Genomic DNA, 12225 nt, shown 5'->3' with positions numbered 1-12225 from the left:
GAATTGCCTTAATATTTTATCTAGATCAAAAACGTCAACTACCTTGAAATTTATGATGTAGAACCGGTGAAAATACCGGATTCGACTCGTATGTTATAACCAAGGCTCTGATACCACTGTTGGGTTTCAGTGGTGATCAGTTAAAATTTTGTTTATTAAATCCGGTTCAATAAACGTGGCAAATGATAATTAATCACATTAATTAATAATTATACGCAGCGGAATATATATATATATATATAATTAATCAGCACCGAAAACTAAACCCGACAGGATCCGGTTACAGAGAACACGAGTACGAGTCAAAACATTAAATATATAATTATAAACTAACTATATATTTAAGTTTACCTCGGTTAATAAATAACCGGTTGAGACACCGAAGGCTAACGAACCGAGCTATGTGACACAACGAGATCAACGACCAACGGTGGCGGTGCACGACGGCAACGGCAGTGGTGGTGGTGTATGGCAGCGGCGACAGCGGAGGAGCGGCGGACAAGCGGCGGACAGGCAGCAGTGGCACCAGCAGGCAGTGGCGGACAGGCGGCAGTGGCTGGTCAGGCGCCGGCAGTGATGGCGGCGGTGTAGCAGGTGGCCGGTTGTTGGATGGAGGAAGGATGGGATGGACTTGTTAGGATTAGTTGTCAGGTTATTAAAACATCATATATTTATATAGCCTCCTATTAGGTTTAACAAATCTCATTAGTTATAAACGTAATGGGCCAACAAGTCCAAATCTTACTCCAAAGCCCGCTCCATGTAATTTTTATCTTGTTAAAGTGTCTAACCCGGTTAACTAACTTAAGCGGGTTAATGGTTTGTTATCTCACGGTGTAACTCTCACGGGTCATAACCCGGTTGGCCGTATTGACTTACCCGAACCGGTCCATAATTCCAACATCGGTGTTGTCCTTAACACGCTATCATACTAGAATGTTTGTAAGAGCCAGGGGTCGACTAGGTCAAGTTGTCGAGTTTCAGGTTGGTGGCTGAACTAGTAAATCCAAACACGATCCATATACTTATTTATTTATTTTTAAGAACATCATCCTAATACGAACACACTTAAATCGTGTAACCTAAACACAAACAATAAAACCATTTATCTGAACAAGTTAGAAAGGTTGTAAATGAGTTGTACTACATTGTCAATAGATTGCCTATTACAAAAGTAACCATTATTATTTAATCACAAGTTCATACTGATTAATAGTGTTAAAGAAATATAAAGTAGATCTTGAGTAAAGAACCAAAGAACACTTGAACATGTATCCCCTCATAATATAACAATTATTATTATCAAAGCAAAGCAAATGCTAAAAGCAAGTCAACGATAATAAATATCACTTGTTTGTATCACTTTGGGAATTTAGGCCAACAAAGTAACATTACATGCAAAGTTTCCAGTCGGTATCACATCACTTTTATTACCACCACCACCACCATTTCCGACCACCGTCCACCACCACTAATGGATCATTTCACCACCGTCTTATTCCTTCTCTTTATCTCCAATCCACTTATTCCGGTCTCGTCAATCGGAATAAACTACGGCCAAATCGCCAACAACCTCCCCTCACCGGATAAAGTAGTCCCCTTAGTCAAGTCTATCGGCGCGGACAAGGTTAAACTATACGACGCCGATCATAAAGTCCTCAAAGCCTTTGCCAACATCGATATCGAATTCATTGTTGGAATTGGTAACGAGTACTTATCGGATTTGCAAGACCCCGACGTTGCGCAATCGTGGATCAGATCAAACGTCCAAGCGTACCTCCCCGCGACTAAAATCACCTCCATTGCCGTTGGAAACGAAGTTTTGACGTTTAACGATACTTCTATGTCTGACTGCTTACTTCCGGCCATAACATACACACTGCTCTGGTCAACTTAAAACTTGACAGACAGGTATCTATATTATTGATCAACTATATATAAAATATACTTTTTTTTATCAAATCATATATATATTTTCCAACTATAATAAATAATATTACAATAAACTCTAACTAATATATTAGTTGTATGTAACAAATAGATTACTGTTACTACAGCACATTCCCTGGCCGTACTTGAAACCTCTTATCCGCCATCGGCGGGCGCTTTCCGACAAGATTTAAAAGACTGCATTTCTCCAATTTTGGATTTTCTTTCGAAAACATGTTCGCCTTTTCTAATCAACGCGTACCCATTCTTTGCATACAAGGGGAATTCGAAGGAGGTGGTGTTGGATTTCGTTCTGTTCGAATCCAACGACGGAATCGTGGACTCCGGCAACAATCTGCGCTACGACAACATGTTGTTCGCGCAGATTGATGCTGTATACGCAGCTCTCGGCCAGTTAGGCCACAAAAATCTGCCGGTTCAGATATCCGAAACCGGCTGGCCGTCTAAAGGAGACGATGATGAACCCGGAGCCTCACCGGAAAATGCTAAAAAGTATAATGGAAACCTCTTTAAAGTGGTGAATCATACAAAAGGAACGCCGGCAATGCCGGATCATGATCTGAATATATTCATTTTCGCGCTTTTTAACGAGAATTTGAAGCCCGGACCGACTTCAGAGAGGAATTATGGGTTGTTTAAGCCGGATGGAAGTCCGGCTTATAACCTCGGTGGAGGTAATTCCGGCCATAATAAATATTCGCCGCCGTATGCCATGCTGCCGGAGAATCCCGGCGTTGGGTATATGTCAATCTCGTCGGCGGTAAGTTTCTTTTTCACTTTATTCTTTTACACTTTTTATAAAGCTATGTTTTCTTGTAACTTATTATATATATTATTTGTTTTGCAGGGAAGATTTGTGTGGAAGGATTGCATGAGAATCAGAATCATGATAATTGTGGTGTTGTTGTTAATGGTGATGGTATGAAAGATTTTCAATTAATTTATTTTGTGATCCAATGAGAGCATCAAATAAAGATAAAGGGGCGAATAAAGATGGAAAACAAGGGGAAAGTTGATATCCTGTAAAAGTATTGCTATTGTTGTAGGAGAAGTGAGGCTTTGTTACTAGAATTCTTTCATTACTACTCTTTATTACTTTTGATATTTGTTACTTTCTATTGACAAATTCATATTAAGCATTCATCATTTTACATTATTCTCTCGTAAGACCATCTCTAATGTAGCATCGTGTAAAGCTCTGAGTTAGTGAGTTACACTGTATTTTCTTACTTTAGTTGGTAATGGCTAAAAAGATGGTAAGTGAAGAGGTATGTCCCAGTAGAGCCCAGTTGGACCCGCAAGACTCACCTCAAAGAGGGACGTCTGCGCAGTTGAACACGCAAGACTCACCTTCAACAGGAACGTCTGCGCAAAGGCTAAACTCGCAACTCACCTTGAAGAGACGTCTGCGCAGAAACCAACTGGATCCGCAGGACCCACCATGCTCAGAGACGTGACGTCCTTACGCGCAGTACGCAAGCTGTTCCCGCAGGAAAAGCCTCCCAATGGTCGACGTACTCTGCCTGTTCCCGCAGCAACGGATACTAGCCATCAGGGAAGGCTACCCGCGCAGCAAGGCTACACGCACAAGACACTTAACTCTTTAATAATTCAGTAATGTCACCTGAAGAAGGAGTGAGCAAGCCGGGAACACTCCCGCACAAAGCCTGGAACAATCCCGCACAAATGAGTCAGTCCGTACGATACTGGAGGATCTTTTGTACTGTACTTGACGAGGTATGGACAAAAGATCTGACCAAAGATACGACAGCTCACTGACAACAGTATGACGAGCAGCACGCTCTTGTACTGTATGTCATTATCAGCCGCTGCCTACTCACCAACCTGTCGGAGGACGTGCATAGCCTGCAGTTGGTGGAACAGGAATAGTACACAGCCGGCCTGGTCACTATCAGCCGCTGCCTACCCACCAACCACCAGCATGGCACGTGCATAGCCCACAGTTGGCAGAACAGGAATACTATTCAGCCGGCTGTACCTGCTTGGAAACCTACCTTCGGCTATAAATACTCCAACACCTTGAAATGGTATGGACACATCACATTACATTACCTGATCACATCTTATCTTTTCTAGCAATCTCTTAATATACACTTATATTCAAGAGCAATCTAGTCTGATTCTCACGCCAGAGGGTGGTCACAAGGAGATACCCCCCCTTCTAAGTGACGAGCTCACGGTGTCTGTTTTGCAGGTCACCAGAAGAACCATCTTTGCCGGACATAACCCCTCGTGGGAAACATCTATTTAACCCCCAGATTATCCGTAATCTGCCCGGGGTCGATTAGTGTTTCTTCAGTAAGTTATTCGGATTTTAAAATACATTCTAATTATGTTAGTCTTGCAACGCTATACCAAGGTGTAATAAAAAATGGTGGAATGCAATAGCTACAAAGCTTCTACTTGCACGAAAATGAAATATACCCTTAGGGCCATTACATTGTAAGCTTGGTTCACTTGACTTTCGCTAGTGAGACTGTGAGAGTAACTAATAAATATGAACCATTATGGACCCCACAACAAATTCAGAAAGCAAAAGCTAGCAACTTTGAAACAAAATTTATGAACCACATCATACAAAATATAGATACTAAAATTGCCTATATGATAATATCACCTTTTGTCATGGTTAATCTTAATATCAAATTGAAAACCAGCATACATATACTACAAACATTGTTGGCTCAACGAATGTGGAGGCCTAAATCGAAATAAGATTTTAGGACCTTTTTATGACAATTGTCAGGAAAAAAAATTGTTCACTAAAAGTTTTGAACTCATGACCTATATACTTTAATAACAACTAAGCGACAACTACACCAATATATTACTTTAAGTTTATTTTACCCATTATAATATATCTATATATAATGTTTTTTGGGACTTGGATGTCTTAATTAAGTGTGGGCCTAAAGCCCTAACTTGTTTTCGCTGACCCACGAGTCTACAAATGCACAAGATTTCCTGTTAATTATCTAAGTTTTTAACAAAAGAACATGGAGCTACAGACATCTTCATGTAGCTTTGGAATTTGTATGAAACCGTCATCCCTACCACCGCCACCAATTTGGGACATCTGGGCTGCTGCCTGGTGGGCGTAACAGATAGGAGCACTGCACATATAAACCAACACCTAAGGTCATTTGTAACATTTACTTATAATCTTAACATAAATATATTATTTGACATCTTTTTTTAGTTATGACCAAACCATATTCCAAAGTTGAGCAGTTTATTTATTTACCTACAGATTTGACATTCGTGCTCGTTTGGTACCTGCATAATCCACAATCGCAAAATCAGCAACTAATTAACTAATTTTCACAGTTAGTTAATCCCTACTTGACTTACACGTATGATAACGAATGAACCAGCTCTTGCAAGTTATCAGCAGAGACACCGATTTGATCGAGCAGAACATGGTAACGTGTAGACCGAGCATTCCCCTTAATAATTATGATTATTTTAGACACAAAATACATATATGTATAAATGTTTGAATAACTAATACTTACAATCGGTCCGTTCGGAGCACACAAATAAAAATCATTGTTCTTAGGATGGCAGACTCTAGTGTCAACAATTGTCCCTGAAACAATTTAAAACCAGTGAGTTTTTGTTCTTCATGATCGTTTACATATTCAAGAATCAGACACAACCTGGGGGAGCATTGGCATCAGATTCGGGTTGAAGAAACTTCATTGGAGTTTTTTGTGCCACAATCACCAAAAACTTTGGGTTCCATTTATCATCATTTATAAACTTGCATGCCTACGTTACACAATATTTAATTTTTTAATTGATTCTGGTTACAAAGTTAACAGGTAAAAGTATGAAAGTAAGTGCTTAAACCTGCATTATCTGATCAAGCTCTACATTGAGCACTCGGTCAAACTGAGACCCGTTGACTCCATCTCTGAAATAAGAACATGATTTATAAATTAATGGTATATGGCATGCTGCCATTAACCCCCTTGAAGACCTATCCGGTAGGGATGTGCATGGGTCGTTTTGGGCTCAAGATGGTTATATTAAAGGGTTTGGTTTGATTTTCAGTTTTACCACTTGGAAATAAAACTTTTGGACTAAAAACAATGACACAAAACAAAGATTTTGGGCCAGAAACTTTTGTCTTCATTTTTTGTTAATTTATAATTAATTGACTACTATACATTTGGACCAAAAATTTTTGAGCAACACCAGTTTTAGTTATAGCAAAACCAAAACCAAACTGAAAAATCGGTTTTAAAAAACATAAAACATAAAACCAGCGATTTTTATTGGTTTCGGTGATTTCAATACATCGATTATGTTGATTATGATTCGGTTATTTCGGTTTTGTGCACCTCATCCCATTGGTTAGCAGAGTATTGGAGGGATCCTTGAATTTTTCAGTAATGGATTCTCACAGTACGACAAAAACATACCTGAAAATGATTATATGCTCTGGCTTCATCTTACAAGTACTTTGATAAAAATCTTCCAATAGTTCCCTGAAATTACCAAAAAAAAGTTTAATCTATACTAAAATTGAAAATTTAAAAGTTCTGAATTATATATAAAATGAAGTCAAACCTTATCATCCCTTCATCTCTTTTGGGTGACACGGGTTCAAACAAACCATCTATCATATCAACTAACAGAAGCTCGGTATTGAGCAATCAGCGGCCATTTTCTTGAGCCAACAACCTACACAAAGCGATAATCAACATTTTACAATCGGATTCTGTGTCATAAGAATCTGAAACAGAAACGTACAGCAGCAATTGAAGGAACATCAGACGACAAGGCCATTCCAAATATCATTGTTGGAATCTTTGACACTAATGGCATAGATTCCAAACACTCAGCTGATAGCAGATGGTTTATGCCACCCATCTGAAAATTATATAAAAACGAATCAGAAAAACACAAAACTTTATATCATGTAGATTTTAAAGTTAAATGCGGTTTTAGTCATGTGATTCGACACAAATAACCGTTTTAGTCTATAGTTTAAAGCTGACCTTTTATCCAATAGTTTCATTTTCGTATCAATTAAAGTCCAGCCCACTTATTGAAAGACCAAAAATATCCTTGTAAACTCTTTTAGAGGTGGTCAACATGATTTAGTTTAGTTATAAAACATATATATTAGTTTCTTAAGTTATTTTTTAATTTTAAACACAAGGGAATTCTGGTCATATCCTAAGAGTAACATAAGTAACCATAATTAACTCTATTATTTATCAAATTGAAATGGAGACCTTTGCATTGATCTTTGGTAGCAAGTTTGTTAGATACTGATCGTTGATAGAAGTAGGTGACATACACTGAGTAGCAATCCCATAATCCACAAGACATGTTCGCTTCCACTGGGCTATTATTGTAAATAAACGCTATATTTATTATTAACTATAATTTAATGAAAATAGAAGATGACAAGGAAGGACAAAAACCATAGATGTCAGAATGTTTTCTTTCGGGCAGGATGCACAAAAGAAACTGAGGTTGGAGCAAAAGAAAATTATATTTCCTTTCGGGCAGGATGCACAAAAGAAACTTATTTACCTTCTTGCTTAAGTTCCAACGACCACCGCAAGAATCACGTGTTCATTGTTTCCAAACTTCAATTTTGGTGATCCCAAAACTCGACCCTCTACTCGAGTACTGCTTGGTTTCTCGGTCAGCAGAGAAATCTTTCTGCCTTTGGTTCCAATCCCACTTGTTGCCATTGGACTGCCACGGGCTTTGGGAGGAACATACTTGGGTGGGATCAGATGTGAAGTTGGTGTCAATGATTGTTGTTTTGAATACTTCATTTTTAGATTTCTTCAAAAACCTGCATATACCACAATCATCAATCTTCCTTTTAAATCAGAGAAAATAGGAATTAAGATATTAGATGTTAATAGTGTTATAAACTATATAAAACCTGAAATTCCATTATCATAACTAATAAAATACCAAATGTATCACATCAAGAGTTGACATCTATGATATTAAATAATTTTTCCCCTGTTTCATTTTTAACAGAAAGCTCTCTTTTTTTCCCGCTCGTGAGATCGCCTCGTTAAAAGCTTGAATCGAGCCAAGCTCAAACAAGCTCGATGCTTAAAATAAAGTAGTTTAATAAACGAGCCGGAGTCCGAGCTTCACTTATCGAGCTCAAGCAGGCTCATGAGCGTAAAAGAGCCAATCCCAAACCGAGCTTGACTTTGATAAAACGACTCACGAGCTGATCTCGAGCTCTCGTAAGTCAAAACAAGCCTACCTATATGCATTTTAAATGCATACAACTCCAAAAATTTGAAGAACAATAAGCAAAAGGTTGATTGATCATTGAAGAGGTATGTACCCGCCTCAACACCGAGCGAGGCGGGTCAACCCACAAGATACAGACAAGAGACTTGAAATCAAGATATTATGAAGGCACAAAGCCAAAACCTATGCGCATGGCGCATATCACATGTGCTCACGCATATCACATATGCTCATGCATTACATGCTCAGGCATCACATATGCTCAGGCACCACAGATGCTCAGGCATCACACATGCTCAGGCATCACATATGCTCACGCATATCACATCTGCGCGTGGCGCATCCGTGCGTGGCGCATATCACATGCTTGTGCATCACATCTGCGCATGAAACATCTGCGCGTGAGAATAAAGAGAAGACCTCGCGCTTCCTCAGGATAGGTGCATATCACACATGCACATAATCAACCTCGTCCTTATCCAAATCAGGATTAGGGCAACCTTAATTGTGCACGTCAGACAACCTTCCAGAATGTATCTTTTTTAAGGAATAAGAATATGCTGATGTTGACAGCTGCCAGATGAAAGGTGGACAACTCAGCATAACTCATGTGCTACCACGTGATTATAACCAATGAAAAAGCACCAGGTGTCCCCAAGGACACGTGGCGCAAATCAATTGGAGGAGACCAACAAAACCCTAATTGGGTCTTAGCCCAATCAGTGGAAACCCTAGCACTATAAATACAGCATCAACTCCACAAGGAGTTACACAACCACAGACAGTTACAGCCAGTAACACAGACAATCACATCCAATCACATCCAATTACAGAGTATTCAGCTATTAAGCAATACACTCCATTTTCCTTACTCTCACATTATTATCTTCTCCTACAAACACTTATTCTCACACCGGAGGGTTACCCCAAAGAGGACCCCTCTGTCCCTTTCTGAGGGGTAAGTTGACGGTGCTGTTCATTTTGTAGGTGGAAGAGCCCAGATCCCAGAGATCCATCGGTGAAGAAGCATAATCACACCCGAGGAAAGTAGATCGTCTACCACGTGGATCGACTCACTGGTATATACATAAACCGTCTATATACATCACATTCAAACACTAAACTCCATAAAAAAAATCACACACGCACCTCTCTTAATAATTGATGCTGAACATTGAATTATAACACAAATACACAATCAAGATCTAGGCTTTGTAATTTCAGGTTACACAGCAGCAATTTGATGATTATCATTACAATTTGTTAAGATTTGAGTTTGGTTTCACAGCAGGGGGAGTTGAATAATAATAATATATAATGGGATTCAAGTAGCATTCAATTGTAAAACCCTAAAAACGTTAATTGATACAACGCAGAACAGAATAATAAGTGTACCTGATATTTGTTTTGTTGGGATACAGTACACAGGTGCTTCTTTGCGTGGAAATGAAATGTGAGAAGCTTTTTGGATAAATAAGAGTGAGTCCTGATATATATATATATATATATAATGTATGAGACAATGCCATTGTTTACCCTATTTGGGACGAATGATTTTTAGAGAGAGAAAGTATGGAGGAGAGAGAGAGGAATTTGCAGGAAACGGCAATTGAGAGGGAAAATGGTGTGACCATGATGGTGATGCTTTGACTAGTTACTATCTGCCACGTGTCATTTTAAATACCTATTTTATCCTACTTATAACAAACATGAACTGTTATATTATACGGAATTAACTGCATAGTTGGTCTATGTGGCCTGTCGATATTGCATACCTGATCTTAGTTAATATTGTATATCTTCAAACTTAACTAATTACAAACTTAATTCTAATTGTTATAAACCTATTACAAAGATAGTCTAGATGTATGAATTTTATAACAACAATGATCCTTATCGTCTTGTTCTTGAGTTTTTTAACCAAGGAAAGAAAAAGAAAGGAGATGGAAGGATAAGAAAGGAAAGGGAAGGGAATTTTTTTTAATTAGGTGTGTTTTTGAGTTGGAAGGAAATTAGAGGAAAGGAAAGGATAACTATGTTGATGGCAGCGATTTTGATAGAATCAAAGGCGTTAGAGAAAGAAGCAGAAAATGGGTTAAAGTAATGAAGAAGATGAAAAGATTAGTTGGTAATATTGTAATTTGGTTTTTTATCCTTAGTTATCCGCCCATTTATGAGAGGATAAGTTATTGGAAAAAAACATCAATTTAATCTCTTCTAACTCCTCCTACTCATTTCCTTTCTATCCTAAAAAAAACTCAAGAACACCCATTTTTTAATTATTCTTAGTTTTCCTTTCCTTTCCCTCCTTTAAAAAAACTCAAGAATAGGCCTTATCCTCTAACACCATTAAATTTTTTCAGTTAAATTTATCCCTTAATAATAATAAACAAGTGGGCCCCACGCAACCTTTTTTCTTCCCCTAATCCTCTATTTTCACCAAACATCCTCCTCCACCACTACCAAAGGTATTCACGCATCCAACCTCATGACTTGTCGGCCATTAAAGACCACCACCGCAAACAACCACCACTATCCTCCTTTAAGCATGCTCGTCTAAAGAATATCTGACAAGAAATCACGAGCACCCAGATCTAGTTTGAGAGTTCTGACTTTCCAGCGTGGGGGTAGATAAAAAGGGTGGTCATCAATTCTCCGACGTGGTGAAGAGGATACCTGTACGAAGTAACGAAGGTGGGCCAATTTCACAAAGATGGAGCAGATTATATCATGTCAAAAATTAGGAATTGGGCGCATCAATGGTGGAATAGGTCAATTTTCACTCGCAGATCAGTTCGTTGTTGAAAGAATTGTTTTAAATCGGATTCTAATTTTGATGATTTGGCTCCGGTTGATGTTGAAACGAAAAGGAAAATAGGGTGTTGCAGCTATAATTTTCCTGAACCGGTAAACCCTACTTTGCCGGAATCGTTGAGTACTAAAAGGCCCTGCACTAATAAACCCTAAGGGCACATTCGTTTCACAAATTTCGTGGGAATTCAAAGGAACTGGAATTAAAATCCCATGATATGGCGTGTTCGTTTCATTAGAATTGGAATCTTAATTTCATTTACGTACATTCAGTTCAAAGAATCGGAATTCGAATTCAAATCCTTCAAATTCCCTTAAAAAAGGAATTCCAAATCCTTCCAAAATATAGAGGAATTCAAGTAAATTCATTGGAATCTTTTCTCGAGTTTATTTATTTATTTATTTATTTATTTTTGAACGAGGACAACGAATAAAACATTTTAGTTTTTTTTTCTAGTTTTTTGTTTTTGATTTATATTTTGGGTTATAAATTTTTTATTATTATTTTTGAATATTTTTTGATCTTAATAGAAAAGCTCTAAAAAAATTCAAAAAAAAAGTAATAAAAAAATCATAATGCAAAATATAAATAAAAAAAATCTATAAAACTAAAATGTTTCCGCTGTTATCATCGTTAAAAAAATCGATTCCAATTCATTTGTGATGATAGATTACACTTCATTTGTCAAACGAATGCATCAATAATGGAATTGGATTTTAATTCCTTCTAATTTCTATTGGAATGTTTACATTCCAAATCCAATTTTTTCCAATTCCATTTTATTTTGTGAAATGAACGCGCCCTAAGACATCTTAATTATTAAACACTAAAGTTCATGATTTGTTTGGGTTCTTAATAAGTTTGAATTGACAATGAATTTGGGGATGTTTTGCCTAAAGGTTGGAGGCTAAGTACTTGTGTCAAGAAAAAAGGTCATGTTTTGTTATATATGGTGTGTGGTGGTGATTGTGGCAGGTGGTAGTGGTGGGTGGCGCTGGTTAAGAAGGGAGGAGGAGGGGTGGTGGATGGTGGGAGTAGGGGAAGAAGTTCAAGGATGGGTGGGGGTGGACCCATTTATTTATATATGATTATTATTATAATTATTAAATGTAATTTGGTCATTTTACACTGACTAAACTGAAAAAAATAACGGTGTTAGTGGGTAAGGACCACCATAGTGACAAAATTCTTATATCTGG

At 37.9% G+C, this 12225-nt stretch overlaps 2 pseudogenes; one reads left to right on the top strand and one right to left on the bottom strand.

Annotated features, from left to right (window-relative positions):
- The first annotated feature begins 1471 nt into the window (after positions 1-1471).
- Positions 1472-3005, top strand: LOC143593290 (glucan endo-1,3-beta-glucosidase 11-like; annotated as a pseudogene).
- Positions 3006-4954: 1949 nt separating this feature from the next.
- LOC143593289 (protein argonaute 4A-like) lies at positions 4955-7772 on the bottom strand (annotated as a pseudogene).
- Positions 7773-12225: the final 4453 nt, after the last annotated feature.

Source organism: Bidens hawaiensis, unplaced genomic scaffold, assembly GCF_021521415.1.
Source record: "Bidens hawaiensis isolate Kalapana, Puna unplaced genomic scaffold, B.hawaiensis_p1.1 tig00041885_1, whole genome shotgun sequence".
NCBI lineage: Eukaryota > Viridiplantae > Streptophyta > Magnoliopsida > Asterales > Asteraceae > Bidens > Bidens hawaiensis.
The sequence above is the reverse complement of the archived record's forward strand: the minus strand, read 5'-3'. Positions and strand labels throughout refer to the sequence as shown.